Raw genomic sequence first — 21,378 nt, 5'->3', positions numbered from 1 at the left:
TTGTGCTCTGCATGCATGGGTTCGAATCCCATCCTCGTCGATTTCTTCTGCTTCGTCCAAGCTGAAATCTTTGTTTGCTAATCCTCTTTTTACTGGACAAGCAGTGATTGTCCCCTCCATGGTGGACTTTAACTGTGACCTCTCAAGACGGCTCTTATTAAAGCTAGGAAAGACGCATATTTGTTGTGTGGCATACAAGTTACGTGGCATATCAACGGGTTAAGTCCACTCTTTTTATTTTTCATGCTTGATGGCATCCTCGGCCTTCTCATGAAGATGAAGGCCTCTTTGTCCTTTGCAGCCTTTAGCTGGTACTGATTCTAGATCCCCTGACTGGTCTACCTTAGGACTGTGTGAAAGACAAGTAAGATGTCAGACGTGAGCGAATAACTTTTTTTTGGTTTGCTTCAGAAGCTCAAAAGAGAAGAAAGAAAGGCACTGCTGAGATTCGAACTCAGGATCTCCTGTTTACTAGACAGGCGCTTTAACCAACTAAGCCACAGCGCCTTGTGAGGGCAAAGCTGGCACAGCTGTGCAGCTTAAAAAAAAACGCCACTGCTATCGGATGTTTCCAATTCCTGCAACCTTTCATGACCTGATGGGGTGGCTCAAACCTTCATGGTTTTTCTTTTCAGGGCTGCAAAAAGGAAGGTGAGCAGATACTAGGTAGACAACTGAGGTGTGTCCCTTTATCCGCAGTCGTTTTCCACTGCTTTCTTTAAGGGCCCACACGGTACTGGAGTTCTGTTCCATACTTGGCAGCAACTTGTAAAAGGATGAAGCTTTCAGTCATGACAATTAGAAAAGCAAAAACTTTTTGAAAAAGGCATCCACACCGACAAATTTGCAGACGACAATAGCAGCTGGAACTTCGTGGAGAGCTAGAGGTTTGCGGTTCCATAGGTGATTGAGCCGCTTCTTAGCAGAGCAAGAATTGTTACCTGCTCTGCTTTCCATGCATAAGGCAGAATAGATGGATGGAAGACATGCCAGGGATGTCTGGAAATGGTTTGGCATCCCTTAGCATAGGTCCACCTTTCAAGGGTTTTCCATGCATCTTCTTGAGGCATTACTTACTGTAGGAGGCGAGGTATGACCCACTCAACCCATGACCGATCAGCAAAACTCTGCAGGCACCGACTAGGCACACTTTGTTTGGGAGTTTGGCAAAGGGAACCACGGCGCTCACCAGGGCGAGGTGGCCGAGTGGTTAAGGCGATGGACTGCTAATCCATTGTGCTCTGCATGCATGGGTTCGAATCCCATCCTCGTCGATTTCTTCTGCTTCGTCCAAGCTGAAATCTTTGTTTGCTAATCCTCTTTTTACTGGACAAGCAGTGATTGTCCCCTCCATGGTGGACTTTAACTGTGACCTCTCAAGACGGCTCTTATTAAAGCTAGGAAAGACGCATATTTGTTGTGTGGCATACAAGTTACGTGGCATATCAACGGGTTAAGTCCACTCTTTTTATTTTTCATGCTTGATGGCATCCTCGGCCTTCTCATGAAGATGAAGGCCTCTTTGTCCTTTGCAGCCTTTAGCTGGTACTGATTCTAGATCCCCTGACTGGTCTACCTTAGGACTGTGTGAAAGACAAGTAAGATGTCAGACGTGAGCGAATAACTTTTTTTTGGTTTGCTTCAGAAGCTCAAAAGAGAAGAAAGAAAGGCACTGCTGAGATTCGAACTCAGGATCTCCTGTTTACTAGACAGGCGCTTTAACCAACTAAGCCACAGCGCCTTGTGAGGGCAAAGCTGGCACAGCTGTGCAGCTTAAAAAAAAACGCCACTGCTATCGGATGTTTCCAATTCCTGCAACCTTTCATGACCTGATGGGGTGGCTCAAACCTTCATGGTTTTTCTTTTCAGGGCTGCAAAAAGGAAGGTGAGCAGATACTAGGTAGACAACTGAGGTGTGTCCCTTTATCCGCAGTCGTTTTCCACTGCTTTCTTTAAGGGCCCACACGGTACTGGAGTTCTGTTCCATACTTGGCAGCAACTTGTAAAAGGATGAAGCTTTCAGTCATGACAATTAGAAAAGCAAAAACTTTTTGAAAAAGGCATCCACACCGACAAATTTGCAGACGACAATAGCAGCTGGAACTTCGTGGAGAGCTAGAGGTTTGCGGTTCCATAGGTGATTGAGCCGCTTCTTAGCAGAGCAAGAATTGTTACCTGCTCTGCTTTCCATGCATAAGGCAGAATCCATGCATGGGTTCGAATCCCATCCTCGTCGATTTCTTCTGCTTCGTCCAAGCTGAAATCTTTGTTTGCTAATCCTCTTTTTACTGGACAAGCAGTGATTGTCCCCTCCATGGTGGACTTTAACTGTGACCTCTCAAGACGGCTCTTATTAAAGCTAGGAAAGACGCATATTTGTTGTGTGGCATACAAGTTACGTGGCTTATCAACGGGTTAAGTCCACTCTTTTTATTTTTCATGCTTGATGGCATCCTCGGCCTTCTCATGAAGATGAAGGCCTCTTTGTCCTTTGCAGCCTTTAGCTGGTACTGATTCTAGATCCCCTGACTGGTCTACCTTAGGACTGTGTGAAAGACAAGTAAGATGTCAGACGTGAGCGAATAACTTTTTTTTGGTTTGCTTCAGAAGCTCAAAAGAGAAGAAAGAAAGGCACTGCTGAGATTCGAACTCAGGATCTCCTGTTTACTAGACAGGCGCTTTAACCAACTAAGCCACAGCGCCTTGTGAGGGCAAAGCTGGCACAGCTGTGCAGCTTAAAAAAAAACGCCACTGCTATCGGATGTTTCCAATTCCTGCAACCTTTCATGACCTGATGGGGTGGCTCAAACCTTCATGGTTTTTCTTTTCAGGGCTGCAAAAAGGAAGGTGAGCAGATACTAGGTAGACAACTGAGGTGTGTCCCTTTATCCGCAGTCGTTTTCCACTGCTTTCTTTAAGGGCCCACACGGTACTGGAGTTCTGTTCCATACTTGGCAGCAACTTGTAAAAGGATGAAGCTTTCAGTCATGACAATTAGAAAAGCAAAAACTTTTTGAAAAAGGCATCCACACCGACAAATTTGCAGACGACAATAGCAGCTGGAACTTCGTGGAGAGCTAGAGGTTTGCGGTTCCATAGGTGATTGAGCCGCTTCTTAGCAGAGCAAGAATTGTTACCTGCTCTGCTTTCCATGCATAAGGCAGAATAGATGGATGGAAGACATGCCAGGGATGTCTGGAAATGGTTTGGCATCCCTTAGCATAGGTCCACCTTTCAAGGGTTTTCCATGCATCTTCTTGAGGCATTACTTACTGTAGGAGGCGAGGTATGACCCACTCAGCCCATGACCGATCAGCAAAACTCTGCAGGCACCGACTAGGCACACTTTGTTTGGGAGTTTGTCAAAGGGAACCACGGCGCTCACCAGGGCGAGGTGGCCGAGTGGTTAAGCCGATGGACTGCTAATCCATTGTGCTCTGCATGCATGGGTTCGAATCCCATCCTCGTCGATTTCTTCTGCTTCGTCCAAGCTGAAATCTTTGTTTGCTAATCCTCTTTTTACTGGACAAGCAGTGATTGTCCCCTCCATGGTGGACTTTAACTGTGACCTCTCAAGACGGCTCTTATTAAAGCTAGGAAAGACGCATATTTGTTGTGTGGCATACAAGTTACGTGGCATATCAACGGGTTAAGTCCACTCTTTTTATTTTTCATGCTTGATGGCATCCTCGGCCTTCTCATGAAGATGAAGGCCTCTTTGTCCTTTGCAGCCTTTAGCTGGTACTGATTCTAGATCCCCTGACTGGTCTACCTTAGGACTGTGTGAAAGACAAGTAAGATGTCAGACGTGAGCGAATAACTTTTTTTTGGTTTGCTTCAGAAGCTCAAAAGAGAAGAAAGAAAGGCACTGCTGAGATTTGAACTCAGGATCTCCTGTTTACTAGACAGGCGCTTTAACCAACTAAGCCACAGCGCCTTATGAGGGCAACGCTGGCACAGCTGTGCAGCTTAAAAAAAACGCCACTGCTATCGGATGTTTCCAATTCCTGCAACCTTTCATGACCTGATGGGGTGGCTCAAACCTTCATGGTTTTTCTTTTCAGGGCTGCAAAAAGGAAGGTGAGCAGATACTAGGTAGACAACTGAGGTGTGTCCCTTTATCTGCAGTCGTTTTCCACTGCTTTCTTTAAGGGCCCACACGGTACTGGAGTTCTGTTCCATACTTGGCAGCAACTTGTAAAAGGATGAAGCTTTCAGTCATGACAATTAGAAAAGCAAAAACATTTTGAAAAAGGCATCCACACCGACAAATTTGCAGACGACAATAGCAGCTGGAACTTCGTGGAGAGCTAGAGGTTTGCGGTTCCATAGGTGATTGAGCCGCTTCTTAGCAGAGCAAGAATTGTTACCTGCTCTGCTTTCCATGCATAAGGCAGAATAGATGGATGGAAGACATGCCAGGGATGTCTGGAAATGGTTTGGCATCCCTTAGCATAGGTCCACCTTTCAAGGGTTTTCCATGCATCTTCTTGAGGCATTACTTACTGTAGGAGGCGAGGTATGACCCACTCAGCCCATGACCGATCAGCAAAACTCTGCAGGCACCGACTAGGCACACTTTGTTTGGGAGTTTGTCAAAGGGAACCACGGCGCTCACCAGGGCGAGGTGGCCGAGTGGTTAAGGCGATGGACTGCTAATCCATTGTGCTCTGCATGCATGGGTTCGAATCCCATCCTCGTCGATTTCTTCTGCTTCGTCCAAGCTGAAATCTTTGTTTGCTAATCCTCTTTTTACTGGACAAGCAGTGATTGTCCCCTCCATGGTGGACTTTAACTGTGACCTCTCAAGACGGCTCTTATTAAAGCTAGGAAAGACGCATATTTGTTGTGTGGCATACAAGTTACGTGGCATATCAACGGGTTAAGTCCACTCTTTTTATTTTTCATGCTTGATGGCATCCTCGGCCTTCTCATGAAGATGAAGGCCTCTTTGTCCTTTGCAGCCTTTAGCTGGTACTGATTCTAGATCCCCTGACTGGTCTACCTTAGGACTGTGTGAAAGACAAGTAAGATGTCAAACGTGAGCGAATAACTTTTTTTTGGTTTGCTTCAGAAGCTCAAAAGAGAAGAAAGAAAGGCACTGCTGAGATTCGAACTCAGGATCTCCTGTTTACTAGACAGGCGCTTTAACCAACTAAGCCACAGCGCCTTGTGAGGGCAAAGCTGGCACAGCTGTGCAGCTTAAAAAAAACGCCACTGCTATCGGATGTTTCCAATTCCTGCAACCTTTCATGACCTGATGGGGTGGCTCAAACCTTCATGGTTTTTCTTTTCAGGGCTGGAAAAAGGAAGGTGAGCAGATACTAGGTAGACAACTGAGGTGTGTCCCTTTATCCGCAGTCGTTTTCCACTGCTTTCTTTAAGGGCCCACACGGTACTGGAGTTCTGTTCCATACTTGGCAGCAACTTGTAAAAGGATGAAGCTTTCAGTCATGACAATTAGAAAAGCAAAAACTTTTTGAAAAAGGCATCCACACCGACAAATTTGCAGACGACAATAGCAGCTGGAACTTCGTGGAGAGCTAGAGGTTTGCGGTTCCATAGGTGATTGAGCCGCTTCTTAGCAGAGCAAGAATTGTTACCTGCTCTGCTTTCCATGCATAAGGCAGAATAGATGGATGGAAGACATGCCAGGGATGTCTGGAAATGGTTTGGCATCCCTTAGCATAGGTCCACCTTTCAAGGGTTTTCCATGCATCTTCTTGAGGCATTACTTACTGTAGGAGGCGAGGTATGACCCACTCAGCCCATGACCGATCAGCAAAACTCTGCAGGCACCGACTAGGCACACTTTGTTTGGGAGTTTGTCAAAGGGAACCACGGCGCTCACCAGGGCGAGGTGGCCGAGTGGTTAAGGCGATGGACTGCTAATCCATTGTGCTCTGCATGCATGGGTTCGAATCCCATCCTCGTCGATTTCTTCTGCTTCGTCCAAGCTGAAATCTTTGTTTGCTAATCCTCTTTTTACTGGACAAGCAGTGATTGTCCCCTCCATGGTGGACTTTAACTGTGACCTCTCAAGACGGCTCTTATTAAAGCTAGGAAAGACGCATATTTGTTGTGTGGCATGCAAGTTACGTGGCATATCAACGGGTTAAGTCCACTCTTTTTATTTTTCATGCTTGATGGCATCCTCGGCCTTCTCATGAAGATGAAGGCCTCTTTGTCCTTTGCAGCCTTTAGCTGGTACTGATTCTAGATCCCCTGACTGGTCTACCTTAGGACTGTGTGAAAGACAAGTAAGATGTCAGACGTGAGCGAATAACTTTTTTTTGGTTTGCTTCAGAAGCTCAAAAGAGAAGAAAGAAAGGCACTGCTGAGATTCGAACTCAGGATCTCCTGTTTACTAGACAGGCGCTTTAACCAACTAAGCCACAGCGCCTTGTGAGGGCAAAGCTGGCACAGCTGTGCAGCTTAAAAAAAACGCCACTGCTATCGGATGTTTCCAATTCCTGCAACCTTTCATGACCTGATGGGGTGGCTCAAACCTTCATGGTTTTTCTTTTCAGGGCTGGAAAAAGGAAGGTGAGCAGATACTAGGTAGACAACTGAGGTGTGTCCCTTTATCCGCAGTCGTTTTCCACTGCTTTCTTTAAGGGCCCACACGGTACTGGAGTTCTGTTCCATACTTGGCAGCAACTTGTAAAAGGATGAAGCTTTCAGTCATGACAATTAGAAAAGCAAAAACTTTTTGAAAAAGGCATCCACACCGACAAATTTGCAGACGACAATAGCAGCTGGAACTTCGTGGAGAGCTAGAGGTTTGCGGTTCCATAGGTGATTGAGCCGCTTCTTAGCAGAGCAAGAATTGTTACCTGCTCTGCTTTCCATGCATAAGGCAGAATAGATGGATGGAAGACATGCCAGGGATGTCTGGAAATGGTTTGGCATCCCTTAGCATAGGTCCACCTTTCAAGGGTTTTCCATGCATCTTCTTGAGGCATTACTTACTGTAGGAGGCGAGGTATGACCCACTCAGCCCATGACCGATCAGCAAAACTCTGCAGGCACCGACTAGGCACACTTTGTTTGGGAGTTTGTCAAAGGGAACCACGGCGCTCACCAGGGCGAGGTGGCCGAGTGGTTAAGGCGATGGACTGCTAATCCATTGTGCTCTGCATGCATGGGTTCGAATCCCATCCTCGTCGATTTCTTCTGCTTCGTCCAAGCTGAAATCTTTGTTTGCTAATCCTCTTTTTACTGGACAAGCAGTGATTGTCCCCTCCATGGTGGACTTTAACTGTGACCTCTCAAGACGGCTCTTATTAAAGCTAGGAAAGACGCATATTTGTTGTGTGGCATACAAGTTACGTGGCATATCAACGGGTTAAGTCCACTCTTTTTATTTTTCATGCTTGATGGCATCCTCGGCCTTCTCATGAAGATGAAGGCCTCTTTGTCCTTTGCAGCCTTTAGCTGGTACTGATTCTAGATCCCCTGACTGGTCTACCTTAGGACTGTGTGAAAGACAAGTAAGATGTCAGACGTGAGCGAATAACTTTTTTTTGGTTTGCTTCAGAAGCTCAAAAGAGAAGAAAGAAAGGCACTGCTGAGATTCGAACTCAGGATCTCCTGTTTACTAGACAGGCGCTTTAACCAACTAAGCCACAGCGCCTTGTGAGGGCAAAGCTGGCACAGCTGTGCAGCTTAAAAAAAACGCCACTGCTATCGGATGTTTCCAATTCCTGCAACCTTTCATGACCTGATGGGGTGGCTCAAACCTTCATGGTTTTTCTTTTCAGGGCTGGAAAAAGGAAGGTGAGCAGATACTAGGTAGACAACTGAGGTGTGTCCCTTTATCCGCAGTCGTTTTCCACTGCTTTCTTTAAGGGCCCACACGGTACTGGAGTTCTGTTCCATACTTGGCAGCAACTTGTAAAAGGATGAAGCTTTCAGTCATGACAATTAGAAAAGCAAAAACTTTTTGAAAAAGGCATCCACACCGACAAATTTGCAGACGACAATAGCAGCTGGAACTTCGTGGAGAGCTAGAGGTTTGCGGTTCCATAGGTGATTGAGCCGCTTCTTAGCAGAGCAAGAATTGTTACCTGCTCTGCTTTCCATGCATAAGGCAGAATAGATGGATGGAAGACATGCCAGGGATGTCTGGAAATGGTTTGGCATCCCTTAGCATAGGTCCACCTTTCAAGGGTTTTCCATCCATCTTCTTGAGGCATTACTTACTGTAGGAGGCGAGGTATGACCCACTCAGCCCATGACCGATCAGCAAAACTCTGCAGGCACCGACTAGGCACACTTTGTTTGGGAGTTTGTCAAAGGGAACCACGGCGCTCACCAGGGCGAGGTGGCCGAGTGGTTAAGGCGATGGACTGCTAATCCATTGTGCTCTGCATGCATGGGTTCGAATCCCATCCTCGTCGATTTCTTCTGCTTCGTCCAAGCTGAAATCTTTGTTTGCTAATCCTCTTTTTACTGGACAAGCAGTGATTGTCCCCTCCATGGTGGACTTTAACTGTGACCTCTCAAGACGGCTCTTATTAAAGCTAGGAAAGACGCATATTTGTTGTGTGGCATACAAGTTACGTGGCATATCAACGGGTTAAGTCCACTCTTTTTATTTTTCATGCTTGATGGCATCCTCTGCCTTCTCATGAAGATGAAGGCCTCTTTGTCCTTTGCAGCCTTTAGCTGGTACTGATTCTAGATCCCCTGACTGGTCTACCTTAGGACTGTGTGAAAGACAAGTAAGATGTCAGACGTGAGCGAATAACTTTTTTTTGGTTTGCTTCAGAAGCTCAAAAGAGAAGAAAGAAAGGCACTGCTGAGATTCGAACTCAGGATCTCCTGTTTACTAGACAGGCGCTTTAACCAACTAAGCCACAGCGCCTTGTGAGGGCAAAGCTGGCACAGCTGTGCAGCTTAAAAAAAACGCCACTGCTATCGGATGTTTCCAATTCCTGCAACCTTTCATGACCTGATGGGGTGGCTCAAACCTTCATGGTTTTTCTTTTCAGGGCTGGAAAAAGGAAGGTGAGCAGATACTAGGTAGACAACTGAGGTGTGTCCCTTTATCCGCAGTCGTTTTCCACTGCTTTCTTTAAGGGCCCACACAGTACTGGAGTTCTGTTCCATACTTGGCAGCAACTTGTAAAAGGATGAAGCTTTCAGTCATGACAATTAGAAAAGCAAAAACTTTTTGAAAAAGGCATCCACACCGACAAATTTGCAGACGACAATAGCAGCTGGAACTTCGTGGAGAGCTAGAGGTTTGCGGTTCCATAGGTGATTGAGCCGCTTCTTAGCAGAGCAAGAATTGTTACCTGCTCTGCTTTCCATGCATAAGGCAGAATAGATGGATGGAAGACATGCCAGGGATGTCTGGAAATGGTTTGGCATCCCTTAGCATAGGTCCACCTTTCAAGGGTTTTCCATGCATCTTCTTGAGGCATTACTTACTGTAGGAGGCGAGGTATGACCCACTCAGCCCATGACCGATCAGCAAAACTCTGCAGGCACCGACTAGGCACACTTTGTTTGGGAGTTTGTCAAAGGGAACCACAGCGCTCACCAGGACGAGGTGGCCGAGTGGTTAAGGCGATGGACTGCTAATCCATTGTGCTCTGCATGCATGGGTTCGAATCCCATCCTCGTCGATTTCTTCTGCTTCGTCCAAGCTGAAATCTTTGTTTGCTAATCCTCTTTTTACTGGACAAGCAGTGATTGTCCCCTCCATGGTGGACTTTAACTGTGACCTCTCAAGACGGCTCTTATTAAAGCTAGGAAAGACGCATATTTGTTGTGTGGCATACAAGTTACGTGGCATATCAACGGGTTAAGTCCACTCTTTTTATTTTTCATGCTTGATGGCATCCTCGGCCTTCTCATGAAGATGAAGGCCTCTTTGTCCTTTGCAGCCTTTAGCTGGTACTGATTCTAGATCCCCTGACTGGTCTACCTTAGGACTGTGTGAAAGACAAGTAAGATGTCAGACGTGAGCGAATAACTTTTTTTTGGTTTGCTTCAGAAGCTCAAAAGAGAAGAAAGAAAGGCACTGCTGAGATTCGAACTCAGGATCTCCTGTTTACTAGACAGGCGCTTTAACCAACTAAGCCACAGCGCCTTGTGAGGGCAAAGCTGGCACAGCTGTGCAGCTTAAAAAAAAACGCCACTGCTATCGGATGTTTCCAATTCCTGCAACCTTTCATGACCTGATGGGGTGGCTCAAACCTTCATGGTTTTTCTTTTCAGGGCTGGAAAAAGGAAGGTGAGCAGATACTAGGTAGACAACTGAGGTGTGTCCCTTTATCCGCAGTCGTTTTCCACTGCTTTCTTTAAGGGCCCACACGGTACTGGAGTTCTGTTCCATACTTGGCAGCAACTTGTAAAAGGATGAAGCTTTCAGTCATGACAATTAGAAAAGCAAAAACTTTTTGAAAAAGGCATCCACACCGACAAATTTGCAGACGACAATAGCAGCTGGAACTTCGTGGAGAGCTAGAGGTTTGCGGTTCCATAGGTGATTGAGCCGCTTCTTAGCAGAGCAAGAATTGTTACCTGCTCTGCTTTCCATGCATAAGGCAGAATAGATGGATGGAAGACATGCCAGGGATGTCTGGAAATGGTTTGGCATCCCTTAGCATAGGTCCACCTTTCAAGGGTTTTCCATGCATCTTCTTGAGGCATTACTTACTGTAGGAGGCGAGGTATGACCCACTCAGCCCATGACCGATCAGCAAAACTCTGCAGGCACCGACTAGGCACACTTTGTTTGGGAGTTTGGCAAAGGGAACCGCGGCGCTCACCAGGACGAGGTGGCCGAGTGGTTAAGGCGATGGACTGCTAATCCATTGTGCTCTGCATGCATGGGTTCGAATCCCATCCTCGTCGATTTCTTCTGCTTCGTCCAAGCTGAAATCTTTGTTTGCTAATCCTCTTTTTACTGGACAAGCAGTGATTGTCCCCTCCATGGTGGACTTTAACTGTGACCTCTCAAGACGGCTCTTATTAAAGCTAGGAAAGACGCATATTTGTTGTGTGGCATACAAGTTACGTGGCATATCAACGGGTTAAGTCCACTCTTTTTATTTTTCATGCTTGATGGCATCCTCGGCCTTCTCATGAAGATGAAGGCCTCTTTGTCCTTTGCAGCCTTTAGCTGGTACTGATTCTAGATCCCCTGACTGGTCTACCTTAGGACTGTGTGAAAGACAAGTAAGATGTCAGACGTGAGCGAATAACTTTTTTTTGGTTTGCTTCAGAAGCTCAAAAGAGAAGAAAGAAAGGCACTGCTGAGATTCGAACTCAGGATCTCCTGTTTACTAGACAGGCGCTTTAACCAACTAAGCCACAGCGCCTTGTGAGGGCAAAGCTGGCACAGCTGTGCAGCTTAAAAAAAAACGCCACTGCTATCGGATGTTTCCAATTCCTGCAACCTTTCATGACCTGATGGGGTGGCTCAAACCTTCATGGTTTTTCTTTTCAGGGCTGGAAAAAGGAAGGTGAGCAGATACTAGGTAGACAACTGAGGTGTGTCCCTTTATCCGCAGTCGTTTTCCACTGCTTTCTTTAAGGGCCCACACGGTACTGGAGTTCTGTTCCATACTTGGCAGCAACTTGTAAAAGGATGAAGCTTTCAGTCATGACAATTAGAAAAGCAAAAACTTTTTGAAAAAGGCATCCACACCGACAAATTTGCAGACGACAATAGCAGCTGGAACTTCGTGGAGAGCTAGAGGTTTGCGGTTCCATAGGTGATTGAGCCGCTTCTTAGCAGAGCAAGAATTGTTACCTGCTCTGCTTTCCATGCATAAGGCAGAATAGATGGATGGAAGACATGCCAGGGATGTCTGGAAATGGTTTGGCATCCCTTAGCATAGGTCCACCTTTCAAGGGTTTTCCATGCATCTTCTTGAGGCATTACTTACTGTAGGAGGCGAGGTATGACCCACTCAGCCCATGACCGATCAGCAAAACTCTGCAGGCACCGACTAGGCACACTTTGTTTGGGAGTTTGGCAAAGGGAACCGCGGCGCTCACCAGGACGAGGTGGCCGAGTGGTTAAGGCGATGGACTGCTAATCCATTGTGCTCTGCATGCATGGGTTCGAATCCCATCCTCGTCGATTTCTTCTGCTTCGTCCAAGCTGAAATCTTTGTTTGCTAATCCTCTTTTTACTGGACAAGCAGTGATTGTCCCCTCCATGGTGGACTTTAACTGTGACCTCTCAAGACGGCTCTTATTAAAGCTAGGAAAGACGCATATTTGTTGTGTGGCATACAAGTTACGTGGCATATCAACGGGTTAAGTCCACTCTTTTTATTTTTCATGCTTGATGGCATCCTCGGCCTTCTCATGAAGATGAAGGCCTCTTTGTCCTTTGCAGCCTTTAGCTGGTACTGATTCTAGATCCCCTGACTGGTCTACCTTAGGACTGTGTGAAAGACAAGTAAGATGTCAGACGTGAGCGAATAACTTTTTTTTGGTTTGCTTCAGAAGCTCAAAAGAGAAGAAAGAAAGGCACTGCTGAGATTCGAACTCAGGATCTCCTGTTTACTAGACAGGCGCTTTAACCAACTAAGCCACAGCGCCTTGTGAGGGCAAAGCTGGCACAGCTGTGCAGCTTAAAAAAAAACGCCACTGCTATGGATGTTTCCAATTCCTGCAACCTTTCATGACCTGATGGGGTGGCTCAAACCTTCATGGTTTTTCTTTTCAGGGCTGGAAAAAGGAAGGTGAGCAGATACTAGGTAGACAACTGAGGTGTGTCCCTTTATCCGCAGTCGTTTTCCACTGCTTTCTTTAAGGGCCCACACGGTACTGGAGTTCTGTTCCATACTTGGCAGCAACTTGTAAAAGGATGAAGCTTTCAGTCATGACAATTAGAAAAGCAAAAACTTTTTGAAAAAGGCATCCACACCGACAAATTTGCAGACGACAATAGCAGCTGGAACTTCGTGGAGAGCTAGAGGTTTGCGGTTCCATAGGTGATTGAGCCGCTTCTTAGCAGAGCAAGAATTGTTACCTGCTCTGCTTTCCATGCATAAGGCAGAATAGATGGATGGAAGACATGCCAGGGATGTCTGGAAATGGTTTGGCATCCCTTAGCATAGGTCCACCTTTCAAGGGTTTTCCATGCATCTTCTTGAGGCATTACTTACTGTAGGAGGCGAGGTATGACCCACTCAGCCCATGACCGATCAGCAAAACTCTGCAGGCACCGACTAGGCACACTTTGTTTGGGAGTTTGGCAAAGGGAACCGCGGCGCTCACCAGGACGAGGTGGCCGAGTGGTTAAGGCGATGGACTGCTAATCCATTGTGCTCTGCATGCATGGGTTCGAATCCCATCCTCGTCGATTTCTTCTGCTTCGTCCAAGCTGAAATCTTTGTTTGCTAATCCTCTTTTTACTGGACAAGCAGTGATTGTCCCCTCCATGGTGGACTTTAACTGTGACCTCTCAAGACGGCTCTTATTAAAGCTAGGAAAGACGCATATTTGTTGTGTGGCATACAAGTTACGTGGCATATCAACGGGTTAAGTCCACTCTTTTTATTTTTCATGCTTGATGGCATCCTCGGCCTTCTCATGAAGATGAAGGCCTCTTTGTCCTTTGCAGCCTTTAGCTGGTACTGATTCTAGATCCCCTGACTGGTCTACCTTAGGACTGTGTGAAAGACAAGTAAGATGTCAGACGTGAGCGAATAACTTTTTTTTGGTTTGCTTCAGAAGCTCAAAAGAGAAGAAAGAAAGGCACTGCTGAGATTCGAACTCAGGATCTCCTGTTTACTAGACAGGCGCTTTAACCAACTAAGCCACAGCGCCTTGTGAGGGCAAAGCTGGCACAGCTGTGCAGCTTAAAAAAAAACGCCACTGCTATCGGATGTTTCCAATTCCTGCAACCTTTCATGACCTGATGGGGTGGCTCAAACCTTCATGGTTTTTCTTTTCAGGGCTGGAAAAAGGAAGGTGAGCAGATACTAGGTAGACAACTGAGGTGTGTCCCTTTATCCGCAGTCGTTTTCCACTGCTTTCTTTAAGGGCCCACACGGTACTGGAGTTCTGTTCCATACTTGGCAGCAACTTGTAAAAGGATGAAGCTTTCAGTCATGACAATTAGAAAAGCAAAAACTTTTTGAAAAAGGCATCCACACCGACAAATTTGCAGACGACAATAGCAGCTGGAACTTCGTGGAGAGCTAGAGGTTTGCGGTTCCATAGGTGATTGAGCCGCTTCTTAGCAGAGCAAGAATTGTTACCTGCTCTGCTTTCCATGCATAAGGCAGAATAGATGGATGGAAGACATGCCAGGGATGTCTGGAAATGGTTTGGCATCCCTTAGCATAGGTCCACCTTTCAAGGGTTTTCCATGCATCTTCTTGAGGCATTACTTACTGTAGGAGGCGAGGTATGACCCACTCAGCCCATGACCGATCAGCAAAACTCTGCAGGCACCGACTAGGCACACTTTGTTTGGGAGTTTGGCAAAGGGAACCACGGCGCTCACCAGGACGAGGTGGCCGAGTGGTTAAGGCGATGGACTGCTAATCCATTGTGCTCTGCATGCATGGGTTCGAATCCCATCCTCGTCGATTTCTTCTGCTTCGTCCAAGCTGAAATCTTTGTTTGCTAATCCTCTTTTTACTGGACAGGCGCTTTAACCAACTAAGCCACAGCGCCTTGTGAGGGCAAAGCTGGCACAGCTGTGCAGCTTAAAAAAAAACGCCACTGCTATGGATGTTTCCAATTCCTGCAACCTTTCATGACCTGATGGGGTGGCTCAAACCTTCATGGTTTTTCTTTTCAGGGCTGGAAAAAGGAAGGTGAGCAGATACTAGGTAGACAACTGAGGTGTGTCCCTTTATCCGCAGTCGTTTTCCACTGCTTTCTTTAAGGGCCCACACGGTACTGGAGTTCTGTTCCATACTTGGCAGCAACTTGTAAAAGGATGAAGCTTTCAGTCATGACAATTAGAAAAGCAAAAACTTTTTGAAAAAGGCATCCACACCGACAAATTTGCAGACGACAATAGCAGCTGGAACTTCGTGGAGAGCTAGAGGTTTGCGGTTCCATAGGTGATTGAGCCGCTTCTTAGCAGAGCAAGAATTGTTACCTGCTCTGCTTTCCATGCATAAGGCAGAATAGATGGATGGAAGACATGCCAGGGATGTCTGGAAATGGTTTGGCATCCCTTAGCATAGGTCCACCTTTCAAGGGTTTTCCATGCATCTTCTTGAGGCATTACTTACTGTAGGAGGCGAGGTATGACCCACTCAGCCCATGACCGATCAGCAAAACTCTGCAGGCACTGACTAGGCACACTTTGTTTGGGAGTTTGGCAAAGGGAACCACGGCGCTCACCAGGACGAGGTGGCCGAGTGGTTAAGGCGATGGACTGCTAATCCATTGTGCTCTGCATGCATGGGTTCGAATCCCATCCTCGTCGATTTCTTCTGCTTCGTCCAAGCTGAAATCTTTGTTTGCTAATCCTCTTTTTACTGGACAAGCAGTGATTGTCCCCTCCATGGTGGACTTTAACTGTGACCTCTCAAGACGGCTCTTATTAAAGCTAGGAAAGACGCATATTTGTTGTGTGGCATACAAGTTACGTGGCATATCAACGGGTTAAGTCCACTCTTTTTATTTTTCATGCTTGATGGCATCCTCGGCCTTCTCATGAAGATGAAGGCCTCTTTGTCCTTTGCAGCCTTTAGCTGGTACTGATTCTAGATCCCCTGACTGGTCTACCTTAGGACTGTGTGAAAGACAAGTAAGATGTCAGACGTGAGCGAATAACTTTTTTTTGGTTTGCTTCAGAAGCTCAAAAGAGAAGAAAGAAAGGCACTGCTGAGATTCGAACTCAGGATCTCCTGTTTACTAGACAGGCGCTTTAACCAACTAAGCCACAGCGCCTTGTGAGGGCAAAGCTGGCACAGCTGTGCAGCTTAAAAAAAAACGCCACTGCTATCGGATGTTTCCAATTCCTGCAACCTTTCATGACCTGATGGGGTGGCTCAAACCTTCATGGTTTTTCTTTTCAGGGCTGGAAAAAGGAAGGTGAGCAGATACTAGGTAGACAACTGAGGTGTGTCCCTTTATCCGCAGTCGTTTTCCACTGCTTTCTTTAAGGGCCCACACGGTACTGGAGTTCTGTTCCATACTTGGCAGCAACTTGTAAAAGGATGAAGCTTTCAGTCATGACAATTAGAAAAGCAAAAACTTTTTGAAAAAGGCATCCACACCGACAAATTTGCAGACGACAATAGCAGCTGGAACTTCGTGGAGAGCTAGAGGTTTGCGGTTCCATAGGTGATTGAGCCGCTTCTTAGCAGAGCAAGAATTGTTACCTGCTCTGCTTTCCATGCATAAGGCAGAATAGATGGATGGAAGACATGCCAGGGATGTCTGGAAATGGTTTGGCATCCCTTAGCATAGGTCCACCTTTCAAGGGTTTTCCATGCATCTTCTTGAGGCATTACTTACTGTAGGAGGCGAGGTATGACCCACTCAGCCCATGACCGATCAGCAAAACTCTGCAGGCACCGACTAGGCACACTTTGTTTGGGAGTTTGGCAAAGGGAACCACGGCGCTCACCAGGGCGAGGTGGCCGAGTGGTTAAGGCGATGGAATGCTAATCCATTGTGCTCTGCATGCATGGGTTCGAATCCCATCCTCGTCGATTTCTTCTGCTTCGTCCAAGCTGAAATCTTTGTTTGCTAATCCTCTTTTTAATGGACAAGCAGTGATTGTCCCCTCCATGGTGGACTTTAACTGTGACCTCTCAAGACGGCTCTTATTAAAGCTAGGAAAGACGCATATTTGTTGTGTGGCATACAAGTTACGTGGCATATCAACGGGTTAAGTCCACTCTTTTTATTTTTCATGCTTGATGGCATCCTCGGCCTTCTCATGAAGATGAAGGCCTCTTTGTCCTTTGCAGCCTTTAGCTGGTACTGATTCTAGATCCCCTGACTGGTCTACCTTAGGACTGTGTGAAAGACAAGTAAGATGTCAGACGTGAGCGAATAACTTTTTTTTGGTTTGCTTCAGAAGCTCAAAAGAGAAGAAAGAAAGGCACTGCTGAGATTCGAACTCAGGATCTCCTGTTTACTAGACAGGCGCTTTAACCAACTAAGCCACAGCGCCTTGTGAGGGCAAAGCTGGCACAGCTGTGCAGCTTAAAAAAAACGCCACTGCTATCGGATGTTTCCAATTCCTGCAACCTTTCATGAATGACCTGATGGGGTGGCTCAAACCTTCATGGTTTTTCTTTTCAGGGCTGGAAAAAGGAAGGTGAGCAGATACTAGGTAGACAACTGAGGTGTGTCCCTTTATCCGCAGTCGTTTTCCACTGCTTTCTTTAAGGGCCCACACGGTACTGGAGTTCTGTTCCATACTTGGCAGCAACTTGTAAAAGGATGAAGCTTTCAGTCATGACAATTAGAAAAGCAAAAACTTTTTGAAAAAGGCATCCACACCGACAAATTTGCAGACGACAATAGCAGCTGGAACTTCGTGGAGAGCTAGAGGTTTGCGGTTCCATAGGTGATTGAGCCGCTTCTTAGCAGAGCAAGAATTGTTACCTGCTCTGCTTTCCATGCATAAGGCAGAATAGATGGATGGAAGACATGCCAAGGATGTCTGGAAATGGTTTGGCATCCCTTAGCATAGGTCCACCTTTCAAGGGTTTTCCATGCATCTTCTTGAGGCATTAATTACTGTAGGAGGCGAGGTATGACCCACTCAGCCCATGACCGATCAGCAAAACTCTGCAGGCACCGACTAGGCACACTTTGTTTGGGAGTTTGGCAAAGGGAACCACGGCGCTCACCAGGACGAGGTGGCCGAGTGGTTAAGGCGATGGACTGCTAATCCATTGTGCTCTGCATGCATGGGTTCGAATCCCATCCTCGTCGATTTCTTCTGCTTCGTCCAAGCTGAAATCTTTCTTTGCTAATCCTCTTTTTACTGGACAAGCAGTGATTGTCCCCTCCATGGTGGACTTTAACTGTGACCTCTCAAGACGGCTCTTATTAAAGCTAGGAAAGACGCATATTTGTTGTGTGGCATACAAGTTACGTGGCATATCAACGGGTTAAGTCCACTCTTTTTATTTTTCATGCTTGATGGCATCCTCGGCCTTCTCATGAAGATGAAGGCCTCTTTGTCCTTTGCAGCCTTTAGCTGGTACTGATTCTAGATCCCCTGACTGGTCTACCTTAGGACTGTGTGAAAGACAAGTAAGATGTCAGACTTGAGCGAATAACTTTTTTTTGGTTTGCTTCAGAAGCTCAAAAGAGAAGAAAGAAAGGCACTGCTGAGATTCGAACTCAGGATCTCCTGTTTACTAGACAGGCGCTTTAACCAACTAAGCCACAGCACCTTGTGAGGGCAAAGCTGGCACAGCTGTGCAGCTTAAAAAAAACGCCACTGCTATCGGATGTTTCCAATTCCTGCAACCTTTCATGACCTGATGGGGTGGCTCAAACCTTCATGGTTTTTCTTTTCAGGGCTGGAAAAAGGAAGGTGAGCAGATACTAGGTAGACAACTGAGGTGTGTCCCTTTATCCGCAGTCGTTTTCCACTGCTTTCTTTAAGGGCCCACACGGTACTGGAGTTCTGTTCCATACTTGGCAGCAACTTGTAAAAGGATGAAGCTTTCAGTCATGACAATTAGAAAAGCAAAAACTTTTTGAAAAAGGCATCCACACCGACAAATTTGCAGACGACAATAGCAGCTGGAACTTCGTGGAGAGCTAGAGGTTTGCGGTTCCATAGGTGATTGAGCCGCTTCTTAGCAGAGCAAGAATTGTTACCTGCTCTGCTTTCCATGCATAAGGCAGAATAGATGGATGGAAGACATGCCAGGGATGTCTGGAAATGGTTTGGCATCCCTTAGCATAGGTCCACCTTTCAAGGGTTTTCCATGCATCTTCTTGAGGCATTACTTACTATAGGAGGCGAGGTATGACCCACTCAGCCCATGACCGATCAGCAAAACTCTGCAGGCACCGACTAGGCACACTTTGTTTGGGAGTTTGTCAAAGGGAACCACGGCGCTCACCAGGACGAGGTGGCCGAGTGGTTAGGGCGATAGACTGCTAATCCATTGTGCTCTGCATGCATGGGTTCGAATCCCATCCTCGTCGATTTCTTCTGCTTCGTCCAAGCTGAAATCTTTGTTTGCTAATCCTCTTTTTACTGGACAAGCAGTGATTGTCCCCTCCATGGTGGACTTTAACTGTGACCTCTCAAGACGGCTCTTATTAAAGCTAGGAAAGACGCATATTTGTTGTGTGGCATACAAGTTACGTGGCATATCAACGGGTTAAGTCCACTCTTTTTATTTTTCATGCTTGATGGCATCCTCGGCCTTCTCATGAAGATGAAGGCCTCTTTGTCCTTTGCAGCCTTTAGCTGGTACTGATTCTAGATCCCCTGACTGGTCTACCTTAGGACTGTGTGAAAGACAAGTAAGATGTCAGACGTGAGCGAATAACTTTTTTTTGGTTTGCTTCAGAAGCTCAAAAGAGAAGAAAGAAAGGCACTGCTGAGATTCGAACTCAGGATCTCCTGTTTACTAGACAGGCGCTTTAACCAACTAAGCCACAGCGCCTTGTGAGGGCAAAGCTGGCACAGCTGTGCAGCTTAAAAAAAAACGCCACTGCTATCGGATGTTTCCAATTCCTGCAACCTTTCATGACCTGATGGGGTGGCTCAAACCTTCATGGTTTTTCTTTTCAGGGCTGGAAAAAGGAAGGTGAGCAGATACTAGGTAGACAACTGAGGTGTGTCCCTTTATCCGCAGTCGTTTTCCACTGCTTTCTTTAAGGGCCCACACGGTACTGGAGTTCTGTTCCATACTTGGCAGCAACTTGTAAAAGGATGAAGCTTTCAGTCATGACAATTAGAAAAGCAAAAACTTTTTGAAAAAGGCATCCACACCGACAAATTTGCAGACGACAATAGCAGCTGGAACTTCGTGGAGAGCTAGAGGTTTGCGGTTCCATAGGTGATTGAGCCGCTTCTTAGCAGAGCAAGAATTGTTACCTGCTCTGCTTTCCATGCATAAGGCAGAATAGATGGATGGAAGACATGCCAAGGATGTCTGGAAATGGTTTGGCATCCCTTAGCATAGGTCCACCTTTCAAGGGTTTTCCATGCATCTTCTTGAGGCATTAATTACTGTAGGAGGCGAGGTATGACCCACTCAGCCCATGACCGATCAGCAAAACTCTGCAGGCACCGACTAGGCACACTTTGTTTGGGAGTTTGGCAAAGGGAACCACGGCGCTCACCAGGACGAGGTGGCCGAGTGGTTAAGGCGATGGACTGCTAATCCATTGTGCTCTGCATGCATGGGTTCAAATCCCATCCTCGTCGATTTCTTCTGCTTCGTCCAAGCTGAAATCTTTGTTTGCTAATCCTCTTTTTACTGGACAAGCAGTGATTGTCCCCTCCATGGTGGACTTTAACTGTGACCTCTCAAGACGGCTCTTATTAAAGCTAGGAAAGACGCATATTTGTTGTGTGGCATACAAGTTACGTGGCATATCAACGGGTTAAGTCCACTCTTTTTATTTTTCATGCTTGATGGCATCCTCGGCCTTCTCATGAAGATGAAGGCCTCTTTGTCCTTTGCAGCCTTTAGCTGGTACTGATTCTAGATCCCCTGACTGGTCTACCTTAGGACTGTGTGAAAGACAAGTAAGATGTCAGACTTGAGCGAATAACTTTTTTTTGGTTTGCTTCAGAAGCTCAAAAGAGAAGAAAGAAAGGCACTGCTGAGATTCGAACTCAGGATCTCCTGTTTACTAGACAGGCGCTTTAACCAACTAAGCCACAGCACCTTGTGAGGGCAAAGCTGGCACAGCTGTGCAGCTTAAAAAAAACGCCACTGCTATCGGATGTTTCCAATTCCTGCAACCTTTCATGACCTGATGGGGTGGCTCAAACCTTCATGGTTTTTCTTTTCAGGGCTGGAAAAAGGAAGGTGAGCAGATACTAGGTAGACAACTGAGGTGTGTCCCTTTATCCGCAGTCGTTTTCCACTGCTTTCTTTAAGGGCCCACACGGTACTGGAGTTCTGTTCCATACTTGGCAGCAACTTGTAAAAGGATGAAGCTTTCAGTCATGACAATTAGAAAAGCAAAAACTTTTTGAAAAAGGCATCCACACCGACAAATTTGCAGACGACAATAGCAGCTGGAACTTCGTGGAGAGCTAGAGGTTTGCGGTTCCATAGGTGATTGAGCCGCTTCTTAGCAGAGCAAGAATTGTTACCTGCTCTGCTTTCCATGCATAAGGCAGAATAGATGGATGGAAGACATGCCAGGGATGTCTGGAAATGGTTTGGCATCCCTTAGCATAGGTCCACCTTTTAAGGGTTTTCCATGCAT

General features: G+C 46.4%; 27 non-coding genes across 27 annotated transcripts; 12 read left to right on the top strand and 15 right to left on the bottom strand.

Annotated features, from left to right (window-relative positions):
• Nucleotides 1-433: 433 nt before the first annotated feature.
• On the bottom strand, nucleotides 434-507 carry TRNAT-AGU (transfer RNA threonine (anticodon AGU)). The gene has a single exon. It is a non-coding gene; the product is annotated as a tRNA-Thr (tRNA).
• Nucleotides 508-1,192: 685 nt separating this feature from the next.
• On the top strand, nucleotides 1,193-1,274 carry TRNAS-GCU (transfer RNA serine (anticodon GCU)). The gene has a single exon. It is a non-coding gene; the product is annotated as a tRNA-Ser (tRNA).
• Nucleotides 1,275-1,667: 393 nt separating this feature from the next.
• TRNAT-AGU (transfer RNA threonine (anticodon AGU)) lies at nucleotides 1,668-1,741 on the bottom strand. Its single transcript has one exon. It is a non-coding gene; the product is annotated as a tRNA-Thr (tRNA).
• Nucleotides 1,742-2,629: 888 nt separating this feature from the next.
• Nucleotides 2,630-2,703, bottom strand: TRNAT-AGU (transfer RNA threonine (anticodon AGU)). Its single transcript has one exon. It is a non-coding gene; the product is annotated as a tRNA-Thr (tRNA).
• Nucleotides 2,704-3,863: 1,160 nt separating this feature from the next.
• On the bottom strand, nucleotides 3,864-3,937 carry TRNAT-AGU (transfer RNA threonine (anticodon AGU)). Its single transcript has one exon. It is a non-coding gene; the product is annotated as a tRNA-Thr (tRNA).
• Nucleotides 3,938-4,621: 684 nt separating this feature from the next.
• Nucleotides 4,622-4,703, top strand: TRNAS-GCU (transfer RNA serine (anticodon GCU)). Its single transcript has one exon. It is a non-coding gene; the product is annotated as a tRNA-Ser (tRNA).
• Nucleotides 4,704-5,096: 393 nt separating this feature from the next.
• Nucleotides 5,097-5,170, bottom strand: TRNAT-AGU (transfer RNA threonine (anticodon AGU)). The gene has a single exon. It is a non-coding gene; the product is annotated as a tRNA-Thr (tRNA).
• A 684-nt stretch (nucleotides 5,171-5,854) lies between these two features.
• TRNAS-GCU (transfer RNA serine (anticodon GCU)) lies at nucleotides 5,855-5,936 on the top strand. Its single transcript has one exon. It is a non-coding gene; the product is annotated as a tRNA-Ser (tRNA).
• Nucleotides 5,937-6,329: 393 nt separating this feature from the next.
• TRNAT-AGU (transfer RNA threonine (anticodon AGU)) lies at nucleotides 6,330-6,403 on the bottom strand. Its single transcript has one exon. It is a non-coding gene; the product is annotated as a tRNA-Thr (tRNA).
• Nucleotides 6,404-7,087: 684 nt separating this feature from the next.
• Nucleotides 7,088-7,169, top strand: TRNAS-GCU (transfer RNA serine (anticodon GCU)). The gene has a single exon. It is a non-coding gene; the product is annotated as a tRNA-Ser (tRNA).
• A 393-nt stretch (nucleotides 7,170-7,562) lies between these two features.
• TRNAT-AGU (transfer RNA threonine (anticodon AGU)) lies at nucleotides 7,563-7,636 on the bottom strand. Its single transcript has one exon. It is a non-coding gene; the product is annotated as a tRNA-Thr (tRNA).
• Nucleotides 7,637-8,320: 684 nt separating this feature from the next.
• Nucleotides 8,321-8,402, top strand: TRNAS-GCU (transfer RNA serine (anticodon GCU)). Its single transcript has one exon. It is a non-coding gene; the product is annotated as a tRNA-Ser (tRNA).
• A 393-nt stretch (nucleotides 8,403-8,795) lies between these two features.
• On the bottom strand, nucleotides 8,796-8,869 carry TRNAT-AGU (transfer RNA threonine (anticodon AGU)). Its single transcript has one exon. It is a non-coding gene; the product is annotated as a tRNA-Thr (tRNA).
• A 684-nt stretch (nucleotides 8,870-9,553) lies between these two features.
• TRNAS-GCU (transfer RNA serine (anticodon GCU)) lies at nucleotides 9,554-9,635 on the top strand. The gene has a single exon. It is a non-coding gene; the product is annotated as a tRNA-Ser (tRNA).
• A 393-nt stretch (nucleotides 9,636-10,028) lies between these two features.
• On the bottom strand, nucleotides 10,029-10,102 carry TRNAT-AGU (transfer RNA threonine (anticodon AGU)). The gene has a single exon. It is a non-coding gene; the product is annotated as a tRNA-Thr (tRNA).
• A 685-nt stretch (nucleotides 10,103-10,787) lies between these two features.
• On the top strand, nucleotides 10,788-10,869 carry TRNAS-GCU (transfer RNA serine (anticodon GCU)). Its single transcript has one exon. It is a non-coding gene; the product is annotated as a tRNA-Ser (tRNA).
• Nucleotides 10,870-11,262: 393 nt separating this feature from the next.
• TRNAT-AGU (transfer RNA threonine (anticodon AGU)) lies at nucleotides 11,263-11,336 on the bottom strand. The gene has a single exon. It is a non-coding gene; the product is annotated as a tRNA-Thr (tRNA).
• Nucleotides 11,337-12,021: 685 nt separating this feature from the next.
• TRNAS-GCU (transfer RNA serine (anticodon GCU)) lies at nucleotides 12,022-12,103 on the top strand. The gene has a single exon. It is a non-coding gene; the product is annotated as a tRNA-Ser (tRNA).
• Nucleotides 12,104-12,496: 393 nt separating this feature from the next.
• TRNAT-AGU (transfer RNA threonine (anticodon AGU)) lies at nucleotides 12,497-12,570 on the bottom strand. The gene has a single exon. It is a non-coding gene; the product is annotated as a tRNA-Thr (tRNA).
• Nucleotides 12,571-13,254: 684 nt separating this feature from the next.
• On the top strand, nucleotides 13,255-13,336 carry TRNAS-GCU (transfer RNA serine (anticodon GCU)). The gene has a single exon. It is a non-coding gene; the product is annotated as a tRNA-Ser (tRNA).
• A 393-nt stretch (nucleotides 13,337-13,729) lies between these two features.
• TRNAT-AGU (transfer RNA threonine (anticodon AGU)) lies at nucleotides 13,730-13,803 on the bottom strand. Its single transcript has one exon. It is a non-coding gene; the product is annotated as a tRNA-Thr (tRNA).
• Nucleotides 13,804-14,488: 685 nt separating this feature from the next.
• Nucleotides 14,489-14,570, top strand: TRNAS-GCU (transfer RNA serine (anticodon GCU)). The gene has a single exon. It is a non-coding gene; the product is annotated as a tRNA-Ser (tRNA).
• Nucleotides 14,571-15,342: 772 nt separating this feature from the next.
• On the top strand, nucleotides 15,343-15,424 carry TRNAS-GCU (transfer RNA serine (anticodon GCU)). Its single transcript has one exon. It is a non-coding gene; the product is annotated as a tRNA-Ser (tRNA).
• A 393-nt stretch (nucleotides 15,425-15,817) lies between these two features.
• On the bottom strand, nucleotides 15,818-15,891 carry TRNAT-AGU (transfer RNA threonine (anticodon AGU)). The gene has a single exon. It is a non-coding gene; the product is annotated as a tRNA-Thr (tRNA).
• A 1,160-nt stretch (nucleotides 15,892-17,051) lies between these two features.
• TRNAT-AGU (transfer RNA threonine (anticodon AGU)) lies at nucleotides 17,052-17,125 on the bottom strand. Its single transcript has one exon. It is a non-coding gene; the product is annotated as a tRNA-Thr (tRNA).
• A 688-nt stretch (nucleotides 17,126-17,813) lies between these two features.
• TRNAS-GCU (transfer RNA serine (anticodon GCU)) lies at nucleotides 17,814-17,895 on the top strand. The gene has a single exon. It is a non-coding gene; the product is annotated as a tRNA-Ser (tRNA).
• A 1,626-nt stretch (nucleotides 17,896-19,521) lies between these two features.
• On the bottom strand, nucleotides 19,522-19,595 carry TRNAT-AGU (transfer RNA threonine (anticodon AGU)). Its single transcript has one exon. It is a non-coding gene; the product is annotated as a tRNA-Thr (tRNA).
• Nucleotides 19,596-21,378: the final 1,783 nt, after the last annotated feature.

This window comes from Engystomops pustulosus, chromosome 7, assembly GCF_040894005.1.
Source record: "Engystomops pustulosus chromosome 7, aEngPut4.maternal, whole genome shotgun sequence".
Classification (NCBI taxonomy): domain Eukaryota; kingdom Metazoa; phylum Chordata; class Amphibia; order Anura; family Leptodactylidae; genus Engystomops; species Engystomops pustulosus.
The sequence above is the reverse complement of the archived record's forward strand: the minus strand, read 5'-3'. Positions and strand labels throughout refer to the sequence as shown.